At 46.0% G+C, this 24,767-nt stretch overlaps 1 protein-coding gene across 1 annotated transcript in view; it reads right to left on the bottom strand.

Annotated features, from left to right (window-relative positions):
* The window catches only part of E75 (ecdysone-induced protein 75), a 95,743-nt gene that overhangs the window by 57,613 nt on the left and 13,363 nt on the right, over positions 1-24,767 (bottom strand). The window lies entirely within an intron of this gene.

Here is a 24,767-nt window from a genome sequence, read left to right as displayed (position 1 = left end):
TTACACAATAGGTAATTAGATCATACTGTATTCGACGGGTGTTGCGTTCAACGCTCGCTCTAGCGAGATGCGTGCAACGAAAGAAGTAACTCTCTCCAATCTGTACATTTCACGCAACAGAATTCCTATCTCAACTAGCCAAAGATGTTATTCCTCACGAGAACCGACGGAATGCAACGAACAAGGGTTCCACGAAATGAACAAGAAAAAGCAATACTGGAACAGCGATTTTTGAATTACGCCGTTGGAAATGTGAATTTACACGGAGATCCACGATTCACTCGTAGCAGGTATACACGTTACCGCAACGGGGTCGCTCGTTCAGCTCGCGATGCTCTTCGGTATCTAGCCTAACTGTCCGGAAGGGACGCATCCTTTCGTCGGAACGGGAACGGTCGGCCAGTAAATTTACCAGCTGGAGAGCTGCGAACCGGAGAGGCCCGCTCGCGCGCGAGCGGATCGGCCAGGCACTCGTTCCGCCGCGGGATTTTCGAGACAGTTTAACCGGGCGCGTTTGACAGTTTGACTGGCTCTCCCGGCGGTGCCCGTTCCTCCTTCCTCGTGAGAAACTCACCGGCCGACCCGATCGTACCCGCGCCGGGCCCTGATCGATCTCCCCCGTACTCCGGGGCGTGTACCGAGGTGTTCCCGAGGTAACGGAATCCCGGCCGTGAAATATTTCGTTGCGGCGCGTTATTAAGCCGCGGGGGTCATTGGTCAGCGATGAGGTCGCCGATCACCGTAGGTGCGCCGCTCCGAGGAGTTAATAGGGGCTGCACGGTAATCGCGGCGGACTCTGTTCCTTGTCACGCGCGTCGTGATGGTTTGTTTGCTCGGCTTCGATGCGTCGGGGTATTGGATTTTAGCCGGTTTCACGGCTGCCGAAGAATTTCAAGCGTGCTTCAGGTAATTGGTAGTTACTCGCTCGATGGAACGGTCGGTCGGATGTGTGGTTTGTGGGTCTCCTGTTCGACGGTGGAGCGGAGAATTTGAAAAAATTGCCAAACGAAAATGCCGGTAATTTAATAATCTTCCACCGACGTGGACGCATGGTTGCAAGCTATAGGATACAATCTCGAGATCAAGTATAAGAATTATAGAGAGGTGGCAATGTGAGAAACTAAAAAACATTCCGAGGCAACGTTGTTAAACAGAACCTACTGCGGCGAGTTAGAACTCGATATTCAATCAGCAACATTCCCCCGAATTGAAATCTTGTATTCCCAAGCATCGAATCGCCTTTACATTTTCATGAGAAACGAAATGCTCGATTTCGCGTGATTTCATCGTGCGCGTACCATGTAACAATCCTGTGGTCCGAGTATCTCGCGGAGGAGATTCGGATCGTCGAGTTAGGTGAGTCAGCCGTTTCATAGTCGGTTTGGAAAGAATAAAGGAATGTGTATCGCGAAGTACAACGGTCCTGCGATTCTCCCAGCGGCGTTCGCGCTCGCCTCTAACGATGCATCGACCTCTCCGTCTCTTTCCGTCTCTCTCTCTCTCTCTCTCTCGAGGCGATACTCTTTCTCTATCTCTCTCTCCCCGGTCGTATGCATCGGCTAGTGCACCGACGGATCTACAGTTAGGCGAACCGAATTCGCGACAATGAACGAGGAAGTCAACCGCATCTTCACCGGCCGACCTATTTTTAGGACCACGAACGCGCAGCCCCGCGTAAATTTAAATGGCCTACCTTCTCCGCCCCTCTGTCCCGCTCCGCGCGTCGTCATTCCTCCGTCGCCAGGTTTCTTCCGTGGTCCCCGTGTGCTGTGATTCATCGACTTTTTCGAGACCGGAAATCGATCCCCTATTTTCGTTGGCCCCGGGTGAACGCCCTCCTTAAAATCACGTGCCAGCATACCGGCCGGCCAGATGCACTCTACTCTTACTCCGCTTCGAGACTGATCCACTCTCCGTTCAACGCGATCATTGATAACGCTTTTCGAAACGCTCCGTTATCGCCGCTTTCTTTCACTAGGTACGTTTCATGCGTTTACTAAGAGAGAAAATGATTAATAGAATTTCGACGAAGGTTCCGAGTTGGAGTTTATCGAACGAAGCTTGTGTGGAACTGTGGGGGTGACCGGAGACCCGCGACTAAATTGAATTATTATAACTTACTCGATTAAACGGTTATTATTTGGAAAGATTTATATTTGTATGTGTATTTGTTGTGAATAACTGTGCAATAATAATAACGCAAGACAACTTCAGGCGTTTAACGTGTTACAAAGAAATGTAGTTCTGTTTGTTGACAAGTGAAAATATTGTATATTATATAGCTATTGCTTCTCCTCGATTGAACGCCATCGAATTTCGTTATGAATCGACCATGTCTCGTCAGAAGCCAAATATTTTTCAACGTAGGATCGAATCGTCCGCGTCGGTGAAGGTAAAACGCGTCGAAAAAATTGATCCGCGACACCGATCCGCCGTGATTCTCACGTTTCTGATTCAGTTTCGCCTCCTTCTTGTCAGTTCAGCCCCGAGCGAGAGCGCGGCTCGCTCTCGATTCCGATTAACCCGCTTCGATCGATCCAGCGCTCAAGAGCAGCGCTCGATCCCGTCGATCCCACCCACGCGATCTGCTCGACTTCTCCTTTAAAGGGCACCTGCCGTTGCTATGAAAGCGAGTTTACGCGGATAACGCGGAACAATATCGAACGACCAGCCGATCATTGTATGCAAATCGCGCGCACCCTTTTTCTATCCTTCGTTTTTCTCGACCGATATCTGTACGCCTTTCGCAATGTCGCCTTTGAATCGCAAGCGCCTCTTAATTAGAACGAAACCAGTCACGATCTATTTCTCGGTAATGAAATCAATTCATCAGTGCATTCGACGTGCGATGTTTTCTGAACGATAGAACTTTAACTTTCATGTTCGTGTTTCGAGACGGTCATCAAGCTAATTTCCGAGTTTCAAACGACAAATCGCGTTTTGGGTATTTCCCATTAGTCTATGATACACAAATTTTAATGTGATTTTTATAATAATCTTCATGAAATATTCGTTATCGTGCTTTTCGTACTGTAAAACATGAGAATCTGAATTCGACTGAAGCTTCGAATCATTCTTTCTCTGCGTTCGAAAATTTGTGTGAAATTCCTGTTGAAATCGTTCTGTTTCGCAAGGTTACCCGTTCACGCGTTAGCACCACGAGGAAATCTAATCGCCGGTTCCGCGATGAAAATGTTCATTCTTTCAGAAAGAATAATCAAGCGTTCCCAGCGCAATCGTTCGACGAAATTCTAAAATGTAATCTGAAATCTGTCGGCTATCGCCCGATGAGAGTTTCACATCCCGGACGGGGAACAATGCCCGATTCATCCGATCACTGCGGAGTCAGGGGCGAACGATTACGGGCGTTTCAGACGAGTCGGAGAAAACGTAAACGTGGCTATTACGTTTAACCAAAGAGCGCGCGTAACATCGTTAACCGAGGCCAGAAACGATCCAAAGTACAGGGGCGTCAGTGTCCGTCGACCTTCGTCGGTCATCGGCTCGATGGACGTTTTAGCGGTCCTTCGAAACTTTATGGTGCCAGGCGGAAGCTGTTACAGTGTTTCTTGAGTATCGTTCTCTGAATAAACTATGAGTGGAATCGTTACGAGCTCCTCGAACATCTTAACGCTGTAACTTTAAGAAATTAAGAAGGTCGCCGAGCAATCGTTTATTCTTTCGAAACATCTGCTTATCGTTAATAATAAGAAAACCTCCACGAAAAATTCAGATGAACATTAGATTTTCCGACTATCAAATTTGAAAGCTTCTGCAATGCGGATCGGTATGTAGATACTTACGCCGTTGCTTTCAAATAAATTAAAATTATTTTACAAAAACGTTCTCTCCGTTTAAATTTTGATTTAAGAGCCCGCAGGAGCTTCTTCCGGTACCTTATGTACACCTAAAAATACTATAAGAGTAATAAACATAAAGACCCAATGAGATCGCAGTCCATTATCATCACAATCTCGATTTCTGGATCTCAAACAAACCATCTATGACGATGCTAAATGAATCATTTGGATCCCGAAGGGCTTATCGCAAATTCCCGCGAACAATGGCGGCGAATGTTCCCGGCAAAAAAGGAACTTTCGCGAAGCGTAGCGTGGGCATCGGCATTTCGTCACTGGCCGCGGCCAACCAGGTTGAATAACCGGCGTTACGTCACTGCCGCACGCGTTCGCAGACGCCTGGAGGAAAGAGGGGCAACAGTGCCAACCGGTGAAAGAGGAAGAGGGCCCCGCGAAAGAGGGGACCCTGCGGAGCGTTCGTGCGCAAGGTGGGGACTATGGAGGTCGATCACCTACGTACGGGGAGTCAGTGACACCTTCGTCGCGAGGACGCTTCTTTTTACCCCTCTTCTCTCCCCACGCTCCACGTTCCTCCCTCTTGCGCTGTACTAGCGAAGAGCCCGCCAAAAACCTTCGTCAGTGCCGAAGCTGAATGACTGCTCTTGAAGTTTCACGCTCGTTGATGTCGATGACTCGCGAGGGAGACTATCTACATTCGTCTAACGCCTAGTTTGAGTTTCAGGTGAAGGATTAGGCGATTAGGAGGTCAGAGATTTCGATGGTGGAAGTAGGTCCGCGTCATGTTTGACGCTTTCAAAGGATGTTTATCACGTGAACTGTTCTTTGCTATTAATTGGGTAAAGTTACTATAGGCTTTGTTACATGAATTTAGCAAATGGTCTAGGACTTTTGATTATTTGACTTTTGAGACTTTGTAGAATATTTTAGTTCTATAATAACGAAGTTATTACAGTTTGTTGTGGGAGATTGTTGGGTTCTTGAAGCATCTAGTATGGAGAAACGGTTTGTTTCGATATTTTCAGGGAGAATCTTCGGAAATTATCCTTTGGTGGTATTGGTAGAAAAGACTTATTGTAAGAATCGAGTCTTTGGAGTTCTTGAAATGTTTCGCTTTAATATCCAGCACACTGGGTTGACCTATGTTTATTTGAATTTGTGATCAAGAAGTTATTCGAAAGAAAGTTTGGATTTAGTTGTTTCAGCAGAATTAAAAGCAACGTATCTTTCACAGCGTTAAATTGGTCATACGCATAGTGGCACGCGAATCGAACGTTTCAATAGAAGACAGTTCACATAACTACTTCTAATTCGAACGCCGATTCCCGACAGTCCTGATCGTTAAAACCGCGCGTGAAGGAATGTCCATCTTGTAACCGGAAATTGCACTATCTATATAAGTAACAGTATCCCACACTAGCATTACCCACTTAACTTGCTGGTAATTGATTCCTCGGTATCGGTGTAGTTTAGGCGATCCCCGAGCGATCGTATAACAGCTAATATCACCGCTCGAAATTAATTTAAAGTGGTCTCGGACAATGATTGTGCTCGAACGGTGCATCAAGATAGGTACACAGGATACTTTGAATTTCGATACTCGATATTTCATTTTTACAGGAATTCGTAACGTAGATTTCAATGACTTTGAAACAAATAGTGTTAAGAAAACTAACGTTACTTCTTGAAATTAATTTAAAATGGTTGTATCAATGCACTTTGAATCCCGGAGGTGTCCCAGGAATTTAATTTTCAAAGGCACCAGCTAATAAAAAATACTAAGAAATTCAAATAAATCGAGTTTCAAGAAAGTTAATGTTGCATCTGGAACTGAATGTGACGCTAGGAACACGGAGCAGTGAAAGCGACTCGTTTTTCATTTCTTAAACGAATGTATTTTCATTTTTCGCGATGGCAACAACAATAAATGAATATATTTCACAATTTTCCGGACAAGCGTATCAATGACATCAGTGACCGAGTACGAAATCTCAAATGGGTCACTTCGCTTCGCACGGTAGTTCTAAAACCAAAGAAATCTGGGGCAATGACCAGCCCAACAGAATATTCAAACACACATACTATATTTCCAGACAATCAAAGCTGCCCAAGAAAATCCAATTTTCAATGAAGTTCACTCCTAAAGACTCCAGCAACTACGAATCCAATCAAATCGAAAAAGAATGTAATATCTCTTCCAATCAATTTAAAAAATAATCCCAAACGAAAATTTCCTACACGTCTTTCAGTCTTTCCAATGCCCACAAATCAGAGTTCAAAGATTCCCAAAAAATACTCATAATAGCTTTATAATATATTAGGCTCGGAGTGAGCACTTCGAACAAAATTCAACAAGTATAAATACTACTCAGTCCACTGCTACAACACTTCAAAGCAAGCATATACGCAGAACACACGCAGAATTTTTCTGATTTTACAATAAATTATTGACGTCAAAGTAGCTGTATCATTCATCGTTGAAAAATAAATCATAGTGCGAGGTGTTAATTAATTACCAATCGATCGATCGATAGATTTCCAAGGAAACCTTGACTGCTCCAAAACGTCTCAACGCCCGAGGTGTCCGAGGAACAACGGATGAGGTGTGTACGCGTCAAAGATCATCGATAGAGGATTCCCGGTGCGAGAGGCGCGATGGTCGTCGACCTCGTTTCCCTCCGTGGGTATCAGAAATTCTGCGAATCGGAACGGACGGTGAGCGCGCGCGCACTCACGCTGGATCGTTTGCGAATTATATTGCACGATTCTGTGACGCCCTGAGCGGTATTCGGTCGCGGCGGGTCAACGTCCCTGGTTGTTGTTCCTCTACGGGCAACGAGTCGAAAATACCGGGCCAGTCCCGGTGAACGGCGTTGGTCAAGGTCTCGCGAGCCGGAAGGACCGACGAATGGTTTCGTTACGAATCGTATGGGAATTACGTGTCTCCCCCTACCCCCGGTCACTGGCCCTGTCCCCTCTCCTTGGCCATTGGCATCTGGAAAGTCGCTGGAACGACGACCTGTGAGACCACGGGGCTAGCTTAGCTGGATGAGCCTTCTAATCGTCATAAGAACTGGCATAACACCAAGGTGCAGGCCACGCGACGCATCATTGAACCGGTAATGAATATTCAAACGCTGACTCGGATCGTCTGCTTCGCGTCTAGGAACCCGAGGGATCTAACGAACAAGCTTCCGGTTCTGACTGCTGCGTTTTGGGTTCGTTGAGTTAGGCCTGGAAGCCCGATTCATGAGTTATAAATAATTTGTTAATCACGTTGAATCCACGATTTAAGTAGGGGTCACGATTAAATTATTGTAGTTCACTCAATTAAATGGTTATTTGAAAACTTTTCTGCACTCTAAATAATGCAATATGAAATAGTAAGATAACTTGACTTAATTGAACAATTTGATATTATAATTTTTAGACTTTGTGTATTTTGTTCTGTGAAATCGGCGGCATTCAACGTGTTGGGGATATTTCTACAAGATTGTTAAACCTTTTAAAGTGGTAGCATTAATCTTTTGACTGTTTGAGCAATGACGACGTTAACGTGGTTTTAATGGTAGTTTCCACTGAATTTACACCTTTGGTGGATTTCAGATTTCATGGTTAATATTACAATTGAAAGTTGCGACTGCTGTTTTGTTAGTGAATTTTGTCGGTTTCTGAATTAGTAGAGGAACACTTGAGCTACCTAAGCTGGTGATTCTAGGAACAGAGGATGCAAAGTGCATTCTCGGACAGTATCGTCACCCGATATCGGGATCAGAAAGATTAGCAAGGCTAGAAGGATCGCTAGCTGCTGCAGACACCCGGCTTTTGTATTTATCGGCGTGGATTTGTAATCGATAGAGGCTAGAGAGCTGCGTGATCCGATGATACTCAAAAGAGTAGAGGCATCAAGCGTTCTGACTCAGACGGCCGAGTCCTTAGCTGTAATCTAATATTACGTAGTCTATCGTGTTATACAGGAAGATTGCGAAACTTATTTCAATGGTTCAGTTTCTCGCTTGATATTCATAAGTTGCAGGGTCTCGAGAATCAGAAGCAAAGACCTCGAGATCGAGATCTCGGATACGGGCTCTTAAAGAAATATCAGGAACTTTCTAGAATAGATTTAAATAAAACCTACCGTTCGACGGTTTAAAATAACGATGAAAATATTATGACATATCGGATCAGGTAAAAAGTTTTCTCGTCTTTCAACTCGATACGATCGCCCACTTGTCTCGTAATGTGTTTCATTCACCATTTTCAACATACAGATTACAAGGTGTTTTTTCGTGTTTTTTCTTCTGAAAAATTTCTATTTTTATTTTATTTACGTTACTTACAGAAAATCATTGTTACTTCTCTTACATGCCATAATTTACTCCAAAACGTTAGCTTTTTCCTTGAAAGCCTTTTTTTATGCAAATTCGTAGAGAGTCGAGTGATGATACAATAAGACATCAAAACATCGCGACGTCGCCAACGAAAGAGAGAAAGTATCCAGCAGATGCGTCTAACACGAATCTAACGCCGGCGAAGGGGGCCAGGAGTCAAAAGGGGTCATCCTAAATCTACACAGGGCCTAAACGCGAACGAAAGTGTTTACTGTTTACAGACGTTACTTTCGGGCTTTGCCACCGCGTCACCGTGGCCTCGTTCGCCGGCATTAGAAACGGCTCTCCGTGTGGACGTTAGAAGGAGTCGAAGCTTACCAGACTTCCGCGTTTACAAATCAACTTTTGTTCTGTTCCTTTTTAAACCTCGATCGACCGACGGTTCATCATTTCTTACGCTATCATTAAGTACCATGTTTCCTAATAAAGACATAATGCAATAAATTCTATTATTTATTCCACTCTTTAGATTATATTACTGTCCTTCTTTCTTTTAATCGCTTCGATATACGATACCTTTATATCACCTTTTATAAACGTTCTTCAATAACTGCCCTCTATTCTTCCTTTTTCAAACCACAAATTTAAAAACGAAGTAAGTTTACCTTTCATCTTTAAAAAAAAAACCGTCCGCTACCTGTTCGCTGTTTAATGAACGAAAAAAGGCGATTTTCGATATTTTACTCTCTACCCCATCAACGTAAGGAACCGTGCGAACTTTTTGTTCGTTCAGCTCGTCGGGATCCGCGGAGCGACGTGAAATCATCAGAGACGGGGCAATTACGATACGTTTACTTCCCCGTGACTCCCATGCTAGGCGATCTATTAATTAGAAAAGCTCATAAATATTAAACATCCCTTCCTCGGTTCTCCGCCGCTTAGGAACAAGCTCGCGCGAGCGCGTTGCCGCGGCTCACGCTAATAACATCGCGAATCTAGTCCCGGCGATCATATTCCGAGGAGGCCTGACGGCAGCCTGCCGCGCGAGCGCGCGATCTTGCTCGCGAGGATTCACCGTTACGCTAATCAACAGCAAAAACCACCATCGGCCGGAGATCTTAGCCACGGAACTCCACTCACACGATCTCGGCCCCATTAAGGAACTCGCACTTCCCATTCCCATTTCCCGGGAACCCGCGAAACGGCCGAACGACCGTTCGTCTCTTAACCCTTTGACTGTGAAAGACATGCACGCTCTCACAGGTTCATTAATAAATAGCGAAACGCGTGCTTCTACTTGCCGGTGAATTTTGAACAGTGCATTAACCCTTATCCTTACATACTTCTCACACGATGCACAGAACAGTACAGTAACACCTCAGATATTCGCAAAATCGTCGTGTATTTTAACACGTTTGGACCAATAGAGTCTTCTGAAATTATGCAACTAATTCCCTTGAAAATAAAGTACATAATTATCCTGTTTCGAGCGATCCCCTAGCTTCAGGAGTTCCCAAGATATACAAACATGGTCGCTCCTATTCCTCTAAAGTTTAACAATTATTTTCATCCCATCAATCAAACAAGCGTGAAGAGAAGGTATTAAAAAATGTATATGTATTCGTACTAGCTTCACCACTCGGACCATACAACTCTTAATCCTCCAGTATTCGATTCGATTAAAAGACAACCCCCGAAACGTTAATATTGTATACAATAATTTCATAAAATCAAACGATGCTAATCACCTCTTCAGTGTAAAATGTTAATGGGATCCACGAAACGACAGGATTACGTCACGTCGGTCAAAGGACTCTGCTTCCCGCGTCTGGGCCGAGAGATGTCTCCGGTTTCAAGGATTTCCGAGAGAGCCGGCCTGGGAAGTTCTGCGGGGCCGAAAACCGGTCCCATTTTCGCGAGGACGTGGCCCGTGCACGTGCGCGTGCACGAGGACAAGGCGCGTCCAAGTGCGTTGACACGGAATGTCCTCCGCGGACGGGCAGGGATGAGAGAGGAGCCATAGGTCACTCACCGCGCGGCGTGTGCAGCGTGTCGCGCGCGAGCCGCCGTCTTTTGCCCCCTTCGGACGCACACAGCCGCGCGCCGGCTCTCGCATCCTTGACGCGTACACTCGCAGGATCCTACCGGCTAACGGAATCACGGTTCGGGGCACACGTGCCAGGTCCTGCGAATATAAGCGATCGAACTTTCCGGGTGTTCGGCTGTGTTGCGTCACCGGTCGAATCTTGATGAGCGGAATCGTTCTCCCACTCTTTCTTTTCTCTCTTCCTGCGACCCGTTCGTCGGAATCAGAGTTTCACGCGTAAATACGCTTCCTTAAAGTTGGTCGAGCATTGTAGGAAGACCGCTTGGTGGTTAGGCTGAGGAATGTGGAAATGATTGGTCGGTTCTCATCTTATTTACGATGCCAGTTTGCTGTTCGTTAATACGGTTGCGCGTAATTAATCTAAATTACGAATAAAACGTACGGAGAAAGACCCTTTTTGACCCTGTGCAGTCTTGCTAGACATTAAGCTATTTCTTAATAGTAGCTTTCAGATGAAATTGCTTAAGGTACGTTTCCAGTAGAGCTCGATTAGAGCGAAACGTAGAAATACAGTGGAAATCTCGATCTTGTTTCACTTGTGTCCTTTGTTATTTAATTTGATGAATATCAAAAATGCGTTGAAACAGTTCCTACAAACTGTTACAACTGAACTGATTCAACTCCTCAAGTTTTTAACACTTTGGCTACTGTTGGCGACTAAAGGCGCTCGATTTTCAGTGCTCGAAGTGAACTGAAAGCCTATTACTGACAATAATTGCAGCAAAACTCGCTTGCATCAAATGTAAATGAATTCTACTTCAATAATTACATCTTCCGTTAGTCATACATTATATATAAATGTGATTATTTTATACTGATTTAATTTAGTTCAATTCTTGTCGTTTTGTAATGTTGCCGGCGCAAAATTCCGCTATTCCCAGTGTAGGTCGCAATTGACCTTCTGCTGTATGCCACATGCATTATGTATCAAAATCTGCCGTAACCAAAGGGTTAATTTACGGGTACCTGTGTGATGTTGTGACACGAATTCACGTGCAGTTTAGTTGACGTCCAAAGTTAGGATTCATGCTCAAAATACGCTTAGCGGGGAACAAGTGACGAATGAAGGAATCAGGAGATTCGGATTGTAAGAGTCAGACAACGGAGGAAACATGAGAAGCTTCTCAATGTAAGGATGTTAGCTAATTAATTGTGAAGCTTCCAATCGGTACTTCTTTATTCGCGAGTTTTTGAAGTTTTGAACGAGAAGAGAGCTAAAATTCACAGATGAGTCAAGATGAATTTTTTAAGTATGTCTTTTTTGTAATCATTAGGAAATATGCGCTTTTTTTCAAAATCTCAATTCGGTGAAATGGATTATTTATTAAAATCGTTGTACTTATTACGGCGTATACGCGTAATTGTACTCATTGTGTTCTGTACATAACATTATAAATGCTCCTCAATGTGAGTTTTATGTTCATTATAATTTTACATTACACAGTGAATACTCGTTCCATCCTTCTCCCTCATTACACTTTATTGTATGTAAATACAGAAAAGAACATGTGAGCGTGAAGCATGTGCATTGCCTAATTACTTCGCAAAATGAACACAATTAATACTTCCAAAAAGATTGTTTAATTTATCCAACACATCAGAGAGTATAATGTGCAATGCTCATTGTACACGAACAGTAATTCAAAAAAAGAAATAAAAATAATAAAATTTCACTGAACTTCTACGTCTCCGACAATATAAACAGCGAACAATATATTTTACGAACTATCTTCCTCTTTTACGAAAGAAACCGCATGAGATATCAAAAATATGAAAAGAATATCTTATTTAAAATAAAAAAAGAAAACAATTCCGAATATGGAAACAAGGAACAGGAAACGTTAGCTCGTTGTATGTCAATCGCAGATTAAATGGTCGGTCGAGTGGGTCAGCCGCGTCGATCAAAGCCGTCTAGCCAAAACAACAGCGCGAAAACCGAGTCGCGGGAACGGGGAGAGAGACCAGGAAACTGGCAAGGCCCGAAAGTGGAACGTAAACGAGCGAGAGGGCAATGACCGGGCTTCGTCACCGTCGACCTGAAATTTCATTAAGGGCGTCGAGGCATTGCTCAAGCGATTAGGATCGTCACGGTGTTTACCGGCGCGCCGGTGAACGGGACGAAGCTCCACGATCGTCCGTTGTATATCGGTGTCTAGTAGCGCCTATGGAAAATTTCCACCCGCGGACTCTTCCTCTTCTGGATTCCTTTTTTTGTATGTGCCCTTCGGTTCGGTCGCCTGGAGAAATGCTTGAATCGGTGCTAACAGCTCGAGAAAATTAATGGGAAACCAAGGTGTCGTAGCGAGATCCCTGTTCGTCAGTCAATCCGTTAAATCGGAATTCCATCTGTTGGGAGGAAATTCCACTAGAAATCCAATTATCCGAATTTCCGAATTTCCTTTTTATCTCAACTCTGTTTCAGCTGTGGCATTTAGATAGATTCGATGGAAATTGACTTTGATGAGACGAATGTGAGAGTGAACCCAATTACACGGACTATCTTTGACTGTCCGAATGAAGAACGGTAAGTGGTGGAAACAATTAGTTTCAATCTTGTGGACGATTAAGATCAGCTGACTGATATAGTCGCCGAGCATACTTAAATAAACGAGGATTTATTACCAGCGCTTCGCTTAATATTCACCGAAGATTGTAAAATTTCTGTGAGAAACTTCGTTGCGACGGTATCAACGGCGCCAAGCGATCTTCTCCACCTTGCGAATGCAGGGGCTCGCAGATCACTCGGTAGATCCGTATTCCAAGCATCGAGTGAGCGAAATAAAATCGAAGAGAGGAAACGATCAATCACGTTTCGTTGCGGCAATCCTCCGCGATGTCTTGGGACGGATCGTGGGACGATACCATTCGCTAAGGAGTAGCTCGTAGAAGTAGAATCAGAGGCAGATTCGAGCAGATAGGTGGACGATCGAAAATAATCCGGCTTTCGCAAGCCGTTCCAGTTCGGCGCGGATAGCAAGGCCATCAGGGTCGTAGGTATCGCGCTCGGCCTATTTGTTGATAGCGACCGTTCGCTGACGATTGGAGCAGCATGGATGATTTGAGAAAAGCAATATTTCACATATTAATGGATTATACAAAGTTTAACATCATATATAAAACTATAATTTTTCTGTATCCAATCAAGTGGTAACTGAGAGTCCTCTCTTGAGTGCGAAGGGTTAATAGTCAGAAAGGGACACTTTAACTATAACCCACAATTACTCCAAATATTGAACATAGATGACAAAGAATCAACGTCTACAAAGTAAAGAGAGGTAGCAAGAGTTGAAGAATTCAGTCGTCACGGAGTAAGATTTGAAAATCCGCTCGTGGTGCGACTGTAAATCACCGAATGAGGCCGGGGGTAGAGAAAGGGTCACCAGACGGGTCGTGTGGATAGAGAAAAAGGATCTCCGCGGTGGTCCCGCCGAATGGTCCACGTAACGCTCCGCCGGCTGATGTAAACGGGCACCGAGCGGCGTCTCTAACGCGTGAAAGTAAGAGCTGTCGGTGTGCGCCGGCCTTGATTCGGCTGGGGTTACCGTCCGACATCCAGGACGGCCCAGGCCCGTTTGACGTTGCTCAATAACGCGGCGGGTATATATCGTAAAAGCGGCCGCCTCGCGAGCCTTCGTGACGAAATTCCTGTTACCGGCTCTTTAGCGCCAGCCTTCGCGCGTTTAGAAGGGGACTCGCTTGACGCGTATCCCGTCCTCCTCCGATCTCACAGGCCTTTTTTCCTTAGATCCTCGTCACGATTTCGGATGCGTGTTCGTCTGGCCTTAGGTGGCCTACGAACTTAGTATGGACGGCTTTTGAGGTCAAGGGACAGCGGAACCCACGAGTGAAAGTGCTCATTAGGTTCGACCGATTACTCGAGGACTGGTTAGCTTATTCGCGTTCGAAGGTTCTCGAATACCTTCGACGGTTTCTGAATCTGCCGGCTTCGTCCGTGAGTCCGGGTATAGACGGTTCCATTTCGAGGTCAATAGACAGTGAAACCATGGGCCACGAGTGAAAGCACGAGTCGTAATCAGTTCACTGCTGATCTCTCGTGATCGAGTCCCAACGCGATGGCTTCATAATATTCTTTTATGGGTTACAGAAGGCAGCCATCGACACCGTGCACACATGGTTTTGTTTCGCGGTTTGAGGAACGGCAAGGGCACAATGGAAACAATGTTCAATTGGATGGTTCCTGGGAGGACTCCGAAATGTTTGGATTTAATCGCGAAGATTTCGACAAGCCCCCAACGACGCGCGCGATAACCGGAGAAATGTCCAAACGGTTTTGTAATTAACCGAGGAATTTATTCCACTTGTGACCGCAAATACCTCGACCGCAATCTCCGGTGGTTTATCGATATACGTGTAATGATTAAGAAATTGCGCGCGGGTTATTCAATCAGGTGATTCATCGCGGCGATACGTAAATCTATAACAAAGAAGTTAACCCATTAATCACGCATGAAAAAATGGCAGTAATGTAGTAGGATTTCGCGATTTCAGCGCTGCGTTGCTTTCGATAGAACCGCCGTGCAGCCTATCGCTCTAGAATCTAGCACGGTTAAACTTGATTTATCGTCTGAATTCGTTCACTTTGATGTCAAGTCGTGGCAATTCTCCCAAGAAAGAAACGCTCAGGGTCCAAAATCGAAGTAAAATCATCTAAATATTCGAACAAAAGGTCATCTATCTAAACTTCCAAGTCCCTTTAAGCTGACGTGACCTACCGTGAATCATCATCCATCCGAACACGAAGATAATCTGTCAGTAACCAAGATTTTTTAATGAAAACGCAGATACCCTAAAGCAACGAAGGGAGAACTGGCTATTCCTAATGAAACCGATCCAAACGATTCAACGGAAGCCGAACACCGTCCGAGGATGTCGTGACCCACTGAGAGAGCGGTCTATCTGGAGGCAGATATGACATAACTCACTGGCAGGATGAGTCAGCTCACGGGTCGAACGCGGCGGGAATTTCGAGGAGGGAGAGAGAGAAAGAAGCCGCGGGGAAAGAAATGTCGTCGGAAATGGCGACGAGGTCAGACCTGCTTTCTCCGAGGAGGAGCAGCCGGCAGCAGCAGCAGGTAGCACCGATCGAGAGTAAAAGCGACGCCGGGGCGAGAGGAGGAGAGAGAGAAAGAGAGAGGAAGAGCCGGTCGGCGAGAGCCCGGACACAGGCAGGAGAAAGACAGCCGGGGAGAAAGGTGAAAGCACTCTCACCTCGGCCTCGTAGCCACGGATGGATCTTTTCGGTTTTTATGTGGTACTCCTCGGAGAATACGATTCGCCCGGCGCCTCGGGGACTTCGTCCCAGTTACGTCTCGCGCCGGCAGCGCAGCGTCCCGCCGCGATTCATCATCCTGATCGAGAGTCCAAGCTCTCGTCCGCCCGTGCACGCGCCAGCACGTGACGCGTCCGGGGCATCCGCAAGAACTGGCTTCCCTGAATTCCGTGCGCGGCCGGGAATTTCGCAATCAGTCCCCTTCGTCGCGCGAACTCATTAGCCTTACCGCGTTTCGTGCGTGCTTTCCCTCAGGACAACGATCCCCTATGTCTCTACACTCTAATTGTCTCCGTCTTCGTTAGAAAGTCTTGAGGTTCAGTTGTCCAGTTGGATCTTTATAGGAGAAACTATTATCGCCACCATAGAATCTAGCAAAACCTATATCAAAGACTTTAAATAGGAAGGTTAAACTCTAAAATTTTACCACCTTTGTTCTGTCAGTGTTTATTATTTCACACCGTTTTTACTTTGGTAACTTTGTCGGGGATGATGTAGCTTTGATCAAAGCAACTGTGAAGGACACGCTAAGCTCGAGGGGCTGATCGTGATTAATTTCTTTGTAAATCGGATCTACGAAGAGTCGGCATACACCGTTACGAAAAAGAATCCTAGCGGGAACAAATTCCCGAACACAACGGCGGCCGATGCCCCGGTATCGTGTCATCGCGAGCGGCGCGCCACGGAATCGTAACTAGCGGCCCGGCGATGGAGTCCCGGAAGTCGCGTCATATCGAGCACATTATGTGGGACGCCGGAGAGCAGCGAGTTTTGAATAGCGGCGAAGGGATAAAGAGACCTCGATAGCGGGCGTAGACCTCGCGAGGCGGTTGTTGGTTAGTCGTAGAACAACGGCCCTGAGCCTTTGTGAAGCGTTGCGAAACACGCGGGAGCCCAGGCCGCGCCGCTGGTGCACGCTCTCGTATCTATTATTACGTGACGTTTCCTTTTTTTCCCCCATTTTTTTCTCTTTCGCCGACGGACTCAGGGCCGCGGCAATTGTAGCCTTACTTCCATCGGGATCAGATGTCCGGCTCGCGCCTACACACCTTAGTGCGGCTCGATTAAAATGGGATTAAACGGTGCAACGATTCCGCCGCGAATAGCTGGTTGGATCAGGGCGGAAAAGGTTAATTGTTCGTCTATTAAAACGTTTCGTTCAGGGCCGTTCGTTCAATAGGCAATTTATGGAAATGTGCGTTTTTATGCAGAAATTTAGAGGACACCATTGTGAATTTTAATTAGCTCCGTGTAGGTGCAATACAATTCCCTTTGCGGATGGTTTCGTAACGGTATGAATAAAATAGATTGCGTTTCGGTAATTTTAGAAAGATTTGATTTAGTATACGTAGTGCTGATAGAATATACCGTAGTACAGTAAAATTGAAATAATTATTTATCATTAGAAAGTAGATCTTTCGATGAAGAGCTTGATTCTTTTATTACTGCAGAAAGGAAGTTCTGCAACTTAGAACTTCCTCTCCTGAGAAATTTCTAACGCTGAGGCAACTCCCAAGAGCATGATTAGGAGAAACCGAAAGGCGAAGGGGTTAAATGTAGTTCAAGCACCGAGATGCGCGACCCGAAAGAGCCGCTTAAGAGCCGGCGTGCCGAGCGTGGTCGTCGCTCAACAGGACTCGGCGTTTGGCTCCTGACAGATAAATGCTTTTATGTAATGCTGCCAGGGTTCTAGTCTGGATAAAGAGACGTAAACCATTGCGCAATGACCCCGTTGGGTGTTTCGGCCAGGCCGTGTTGGGAAATCCGTCGTGCCGTTAAAAATGTGGGCCATCGGCACATTCTCGTTCCACGAAAACATGCCGTAGTGCAAGATCGTACGACCTATTTGACGTGGACGTTCATTGGTGTACCGATTCCGGTGCTTCCGTTGCTAAATCTTAACTTGTTGAGTCATCGTTGGTGCCGGATCGAAGCTGTCCCTCTTTATCTTCTAACATCGTTAGCCGTCCTCGATCGAGATAAAGGGTATTCTAACTCCGATTCAAACTTGCTAAATTCTACGAACAAGATCCTCTGAACAGAATCGACCGCCGAGGGGTTAATTCCCGATTCGCCAAGCTTTAATATACCTGACCGATTTTATTACATAATAAACCGAGCTGCCTAGGTAGTCAGCGGTTGCATTTCTTAGGCAATTAAAATGCTCGAGTAACATTACTTGGTTCAAGTACCCCAGGTGACCGAGTCGCTTGGGGGGTAAACCGGTCCGCTCGGGTGACCAAACTGTTCCAGTCCTAAATTCCTCGGAAACTAATCCGAAATTCGCGTAACTTGGGACCGTTAATGGCCGCTTGAATCATGGATAACGAGTCCCGAGAATTAATCCCGCGAGTTTCACGTAAAGTTAGCTGCGGGGTAGCGACTCACGCTCCGGTTGTATTAGTTCGGGGGGTCATTTTCCCGGGCGAAGACGGTGAACTTGAGAAACACATCCAAGGGAGGCTAGAGCGCGGTGAATCGCGAACGTTCGCAGCGCCATCGGGCAGCGCGTCGCGGAATTTCATCGGCAGGTTCGCATCGGTTCGCCGACGCTAGGTGGCAGGTAGGCTGGCCGTGGTAGCGGGCAATGTCAATGTCAATGAGCACGTGAGCCCCGCTCGAGGAAAAATCGATACGCCTCAGTGTCAAAGCTTTTCCCGGCGAAAAGGGGGTAGCTGCATATGCGAAAGGATCCCGGGAATATCCGAGGGATCAGCAACGAAGCGATAAAACGTCTATTTAGACCCTCTTCCTCTTTCTACTCTTGATGAGAACTTGACCCGAGCTGTTCTTCCGCGTTTATCCCATCTCGATTTAATAAATAAATCAAATTCACGAGTACCATTGCTAACCTTAAAGTACACAAGCGACATTGCTACGGAAATTCTGTAGGACTAGTCGATCCAGATGGTGTCGTTTGAAATGATACTCTATCAACAAAATAGTTAATTCATCGCCTTTTAGTTTCAAGAAATCGCACCAGGTACACAACGAAACATTTTGCATGGGACCCTTTAATCGGAAGAATCAGTTGTGTTGACCCTTGCGCAAATGCCAACGTTGTATTTAAACATACTGTGCAAAGTTTAGATATCAGTAGCTAATCATCCATGATATTGGTCCTGCGCGGAACAAGTCGCCAGAACGATCAGATGCGATAGAAATAACCTTGCCGAATTGAGAAGCGATTTTGAATCCCTGGTGAAATAGACGAATCAAGTACCCGACTACCTGACCATCCCCCGAATCTCTACCCCGCATCTCTAAGAATCTTTAAGAACAACCGAAAACAACAAGCTGTTTCTTGAAGATACAATGTCCTAAAGAAACATCAACTTATTTTCGCGTCCTGTTAGGGAATTAGATTGATGAAAGAACGACGCGTTGACGTCAGGCGAGTCCAGATTGATATGGAATAGATGAAGTGATTGAAGGGAAATCAAAGACGAACCTCTGATGCGCTGTTGACGCCTCTCGGTAGGATTCTGCGTCTCGGTGATCGCAATGGTGGCCTCGCATACGTCTATGGGGTAGAGGCTGCCAGTAGGGTTCATGTCGTGATCGATGATCTCGCCTTTGATCGGATCATCGCGCGCCACGATCGCTGACATACCCGCACTAATGGCAACGTGTCGGACACTGTTGGCACTAATGGTAGGCAGCGCGTACTCGAGGGTTGATGTCCATGAATGGGGTGGTGGGATGGCTCGAGGTGGTGACCGAGGGGCTGTTTGCGCAAGCGTCGATGTACCCACGCGAGCCTGTTTTAAGTGACCCTTCTTAGCCGGAGATACGTGTGTGTTCTTTCGCGACTGTTTTCTGCGTAGGACTGATGACGCACGGACTCTGTTTGTCCAAGCATTTTTATGATCCGGCTTTCAGATGGGGTGAAAAGACGCGGTGCGGACTGATGATCTTGCGAAAGTGCGCAGATAACGTACCGAGAATGCGACGCGACATACGGGAGATTGAAACCTTGAGACTAAACCACGGATGCTCATGATGATTTTTAAAAACTGAAGTTAAAGAAATATGTATTCAACTTAACGTTTAATGTATTAGTGAATCCTTATAAAAGACTATATAAAACTCCTGCGGAACTTCGACAAATTTTTTGAAAAAATCGAATTTCCTGCGAATTCAAGAAGACCCGTAGTCTATTTGTGAATTCCTATTTTTTCATGTGAGGGAACTGTATGTACATATCGTGAGATCTGCATGTGGGAAGATTTTCCTGTACGGCCTTAAAGTAGGTATTTCAATTTTCCGATGCTTCTTTGAACTCACCCCGTACATCGCGTCAAGCTTTAACCTGAAACTTGACTTTGATACAAAGCCGCCTATTTATACGCTGGCTCGACCCGAGCTGATTTTGCGTGAGATTCGAGTTAATCATTTAATCTGCGATTAACGTACAAGTTACTTACGGGTTGGGTAGGCACGACAGTAAGACGAGGATCGACTTACCTGTAACAGAAAAACATTACAAAATGTTAGTAACTATGAATTAATCGATCATTCATCATTTCTTTTCCATGACCATTCATATTGCAGTTTCATTAAATTACTATTATTTCGCGGGCATATAACTTGTATATAGAAATAGCAGAATTAGAAATGGACTGTTTTCTTTTAACGACAAACGAAAATTGTCCATTATGTAATTACTGTGTACAAACCGTTATGACAAAATTATAGCCGTAAAAATCCATTGTATTTTAATACAATTTGGACAATTCCATTGTAAAACTAAAAGCGGACCGCAGTTATTTTTAACGGATCCTAGTCCTCGTGGATTTAGCTGATTTCATCCCTTATACCTGACACGATCCCTGGGCAGGTAGTTGAACCCCTGTTTCATTCTTGCTAGAGGCATGCACCTGTGATTCAAAGGTCCCGCGCATTCCAACGATACGGAAACAGTCCTCCTGGTATCTATTATGCGATAACGTTATCAGAAGGAATTTGCACATCCCGATACCGACTCACGAGTCGCGAATTTCCTGTCGTACCGACTCGTGGGTTGGGATTCGCGAAAGGATTGTGGCGCCTCGCTGCGGAGCGCGTCGGAACCGTTTCGCAATTGTCGTTCGCATGCGAACGTGACCGTACTTGACAAACCTTCTTCCACTATCATCCCCTAATTTAGTTTCCATCATTTTTACAATTCTTGCCATTGCATTCGACGATTTTTATGCGTGTTTCATTATTAAACACGACAAACGCATTGTCAACGAAAAATCAATTGAATTATCTGTATATAAATGATAATTGCAGCCACAAACTTGGTAAATCTCCTTCCTTCACTATCATCCTCCATTTTATTTGCACCTTTCTCAATTTCTTTCTTTCTTAAATGACTTAGTACATAAAAATATAAATTTACGTGCGTCCCGTACACGCCGACAGTATCCGAAAGTACAAAAATATATCCACGTAAGTGCATGCCAAAAATAATTAAAAACTACGACAAATAACTTGAAAAGTCAACAAAAATTCCCGAAGATTGAAAGAATAGCTTCATGCGATCCACCGAGAAAACGAGTCCGAACTAGGTCGACCCAGGGGACCATAATTCCCGCCACTGTTCCGATTCCAACTATAACTTCCTAGGGGTGTCGCTTCCCGGCAGCTTCCGGTAGCTCGTGACACCGAGTTAGCCCGATTCACGAACAACGCTGATCGAAATTGAGGAAGAAAACCGTGGCAATTCCCGAGCCCGGAGAAACCGAGCTAAAAACCGAAAAGCATTTTCCAGGCAATCCGTGCCGGGTGATGGGGAGTCATTCGTCACGATGCCATTCCGGAGAAGGTTTGCTACGCTGGACGAGGAGAGCATCGATTCCAGGGGGTTGAAGCAGCGTGCAATGAGATTCAGCTTGAGAGACACTGCGCCACCGTGCTTCTCGAATGGAATAGAATCGGGAGAGACGAGTGCTCGTGTTGGTGCACCTTGGAAACTCACCTACCTACCCGGGTCGTTGACCGGGCGCTAAGGAAAGTGGGACGAAGCAAACAGCACTCAGCGTTAATGCGCGAAGGCCTTGAGAGATCACTGACGCATGCGTCCGCACGGAGAGATCGAGAAGGACCATCCGCGGACGAAGACGGAGAACCGAGTGCGGCACACAGAGCGAGGGAGAGAAAGAGAGAGAAAGAGAGACGGGCGAATCGAAACGCGTCCTTTCTCCTCCGATCGCGCGCGCGCGCGCCTGCGAACAGAACGCGAGGGAACGAGGAAAAATCGGTTCCCGCGGCGCGCATCTGCTGCCGCAGAACGGCCCGGATTCTTCACTCTCGTTATCCTTCGGTGAATTTCTCTCTGTAATCCCCCGACGCGTTGCTCGCTGGCCTGCTCGTGCTCCTTAATCGCCGGCGGACCAAGCCGCGCTAATTTTTAATATCGACGCCTGTAAAGTGGAGCGGCGAACGACCTCGATATATGATTGCAATTTTTTTCCCTCTCTCTCTCTTTCTCTCTTTCTCTCTCTCCCCTCTCTCTCCCTCTTCTTCTCCCCTACCTTTTTCTTTTTCTTATTCTTCTTTTTTTCTTTCGCCACCACGTGCCTTCGACACGGTTGTTCACCGTCTCGACCCCTTTCGGTGTGAACCTTTAAAAGAGGCGGAATGGCGAGCGGCTTTGCTGAGTTGAAGATAAAATGCACGGTTGGGACGGTTGTCACGGATGTCGTGAACATTCCCCATTTGTATTATTTTCAAATCGAATTAATGTGTTGGTTTATTCTGACGGGAAGATGGAATAGATAGAATAGAAATATCGAATCAACTATTTTTAGTTGATATTTCTATTTTGAAAATCCTGATTTATAACTTGTAGAACGGTATACATAATTATCGACTTAGATGTTAAAGCGGAGTCCGTTAAGAGCAAAAATTTTCCCTGTACATTCAAAATGAATGTTAACCCAGCCGATAATTAATACTTTCCTTCTCGAGAAAGAAGGTGTGATCTCGGCGCGCGTTCGTCCGCGTTTCGACACGAGCGAATTTATGTAAGCTCGTTCGGTTTTTACATAAGGCCTCGGCGGGCGTCAGTTTCCGCAACGCAGCAGTCAGCGCTTTTAATCTCGCTAAAACCCGCGCGGGTTCGATACGCCGGCCGCGTGTTCACGGTTCACTATCCTGGGGAGTGTCTCGTTATCGGGACAACCGAACAAAACGTCCATCGATCCTAATTAGATGATCTGGGCTCCCTGCGATTTCACGATCGAGGAGTTAGTTTACGGAAAACGGTTCGGAACGGACGCGCGGAGAGGGACAGGGATGGGGCCTCGGGACGCGATGTGGAATGATTGAGGGGGAGAGAACGCGCTCTCGAGGCAGGACGATTCGACAAACGAGCCGGTTAATTGAACCGTTTAAGTCGATTTGATTCGATGGTTGGATCGTAGAGCGCGCCGGACGAACCAAATAAATTCGCCTTGCGAAACCGGCTGGTTTGCCGGAAGTCGGACGGATCCATTCCCGGCGGTATTCGGGACAACGGGGAGGGACAACGCGGCTGCGGCGGCGGTGATGTCAATCGGATGCTTTTCGGAAAGTGAAAGCACCGACGGCGGCGTGTTGTAAACTTCATGGTTACACGACGCCTCGGGCCACGTTTCGGCCCTCTCTCACTCGCCTGCCGCTCTTCAACGCCGCTGAAAAATGCTCGATCTAGCCTGGTTTTGCGACCAGCCACGTAATTCAAATGGCTTTTCCCTCATTCAGAGAGAACTCGGAGGACGGACGATTCAAATCGATTTTTCGGAAATATTTGCCAAAGTTGTTTGCAATTTTCCAATGCATTCACCGTTCCCTTTGAACCATTGTCGATATTATATATACTTTCCTCGATGCACGGTCATTGCAGTTTTCTAAACCTATGCACGTGATTCTTTCGATAATTATATTCAGAGTTCCAATCGAGTTCTACGTGAACAGTAAAATCCACGACAAAACAAATGAAAATATTACATTTACTGTAATGAAATAAATCAATGAATCCTACAGAGAATGGTTACAATTCCCGCGTGTCGCCATCAAAGGGGTGAAACGGCAACAAAACCTGGCTGGTACCGTCGATCGATCGCGAATCACACTTTCACGCGGACGAAAATTTCACTTAATTTCTCCCAAGCGGCAGCGAAACGAGATTCCGGTGAAAAGTTGCCCGCACGGCGGATCAAATTCCTTCGACGGGTACCGTTTCAGGAGGCGCAGCAGCAGTAGCAGTGGCGGCGTGCACACGCGTCGCTGCGACACGCAATCGAGTCGTCGTTACGCAAGGTGGACGGAAGGCGAAACGAGTGCACGAATCGAGGGTGTGCGAGTTGCACTCGAGCGAAATGGCAGATCGATCGGCGGATAAGGGGGAGGGCGGTGGCAAGTGGAGGTGGAACAGGGGGAGGCCGCGAATAGAGAAAGCTCCGGCGACTTCGACGTTATTCTTTCTCCCTCCCCCCTAGTTTTTACCGGGCTGCTCTATTCCTGGCCCCCGCGGGTCAAAGACCCGGCCGTCCCGGCGTTAATGAAATAGTTGCATAATGCAACGCGGTTGATGAAACTTCTCTTGCCCGTCTGGGCTGATTCCACTGACCGAATGCACGCACGGCCCCCGATTGTGCAAAGTGAAAACCGCGCTCGCACGACTCGGGCATGCCGATACCGGTCATGGGATAGTCCCTCTCGTTCATTCCATTATTCTTTCCCCGAGCTTCTTAGACCGATGAATCACGCGCCGGAACTTCCCCCTCGATTCTTTCTTTTCACTCGATAGGAATTTCAAGTTTCCTCTTTCGACGGTCTCCGAACGATTCGTCGCTTGGGTTTATCCTTAATCCTTTGTACTTGGAAGGTTTATGGTATATAGAGATATTCAACATTTTGCGATGTGGTGTAGACGACATTCTTTGGAATTAGCCAATGGGGTAACATACGTACATTAAGAGACAAATTTGTTTCATTTCAATACTTCTCATATCGATGCGTTATACGAAGCTTAATATTGTATATGAATCTTTAGAATTTGGTTATGTCGAATCAAGCGCTAACTGAGAATCACTTCTCGAGTGCAAAGTGTTAATGGCACTGTTTCCTTTGAAACGAGAATGACTTTTAGAAGTCGACTGATCGATTTCTTATAAACTCATTTGTAACTTATTCTTGTAAATTACAAACATCAAGGGACGATGAAGTCGGACGGTGAATCGAGGTACGTCGAG

This window comes from Nomia melanderi, chromosome 4 (genome assembly GCF_051020985.1).
Source record: "Nomia melanderi isolate GNS246 chromosome 4, iyNomMela1, whole genome shotgun sequence".
NCBI classification, from domain to species: Eukaryota; Metazoa; Arthropoda; class Insecta; order Hymenoptera; family Halictidae; genus Nomia; species Nomia melanderi.
This window is presented reverse-complemented; position numbering and strand designations above follow the sequence as displayed.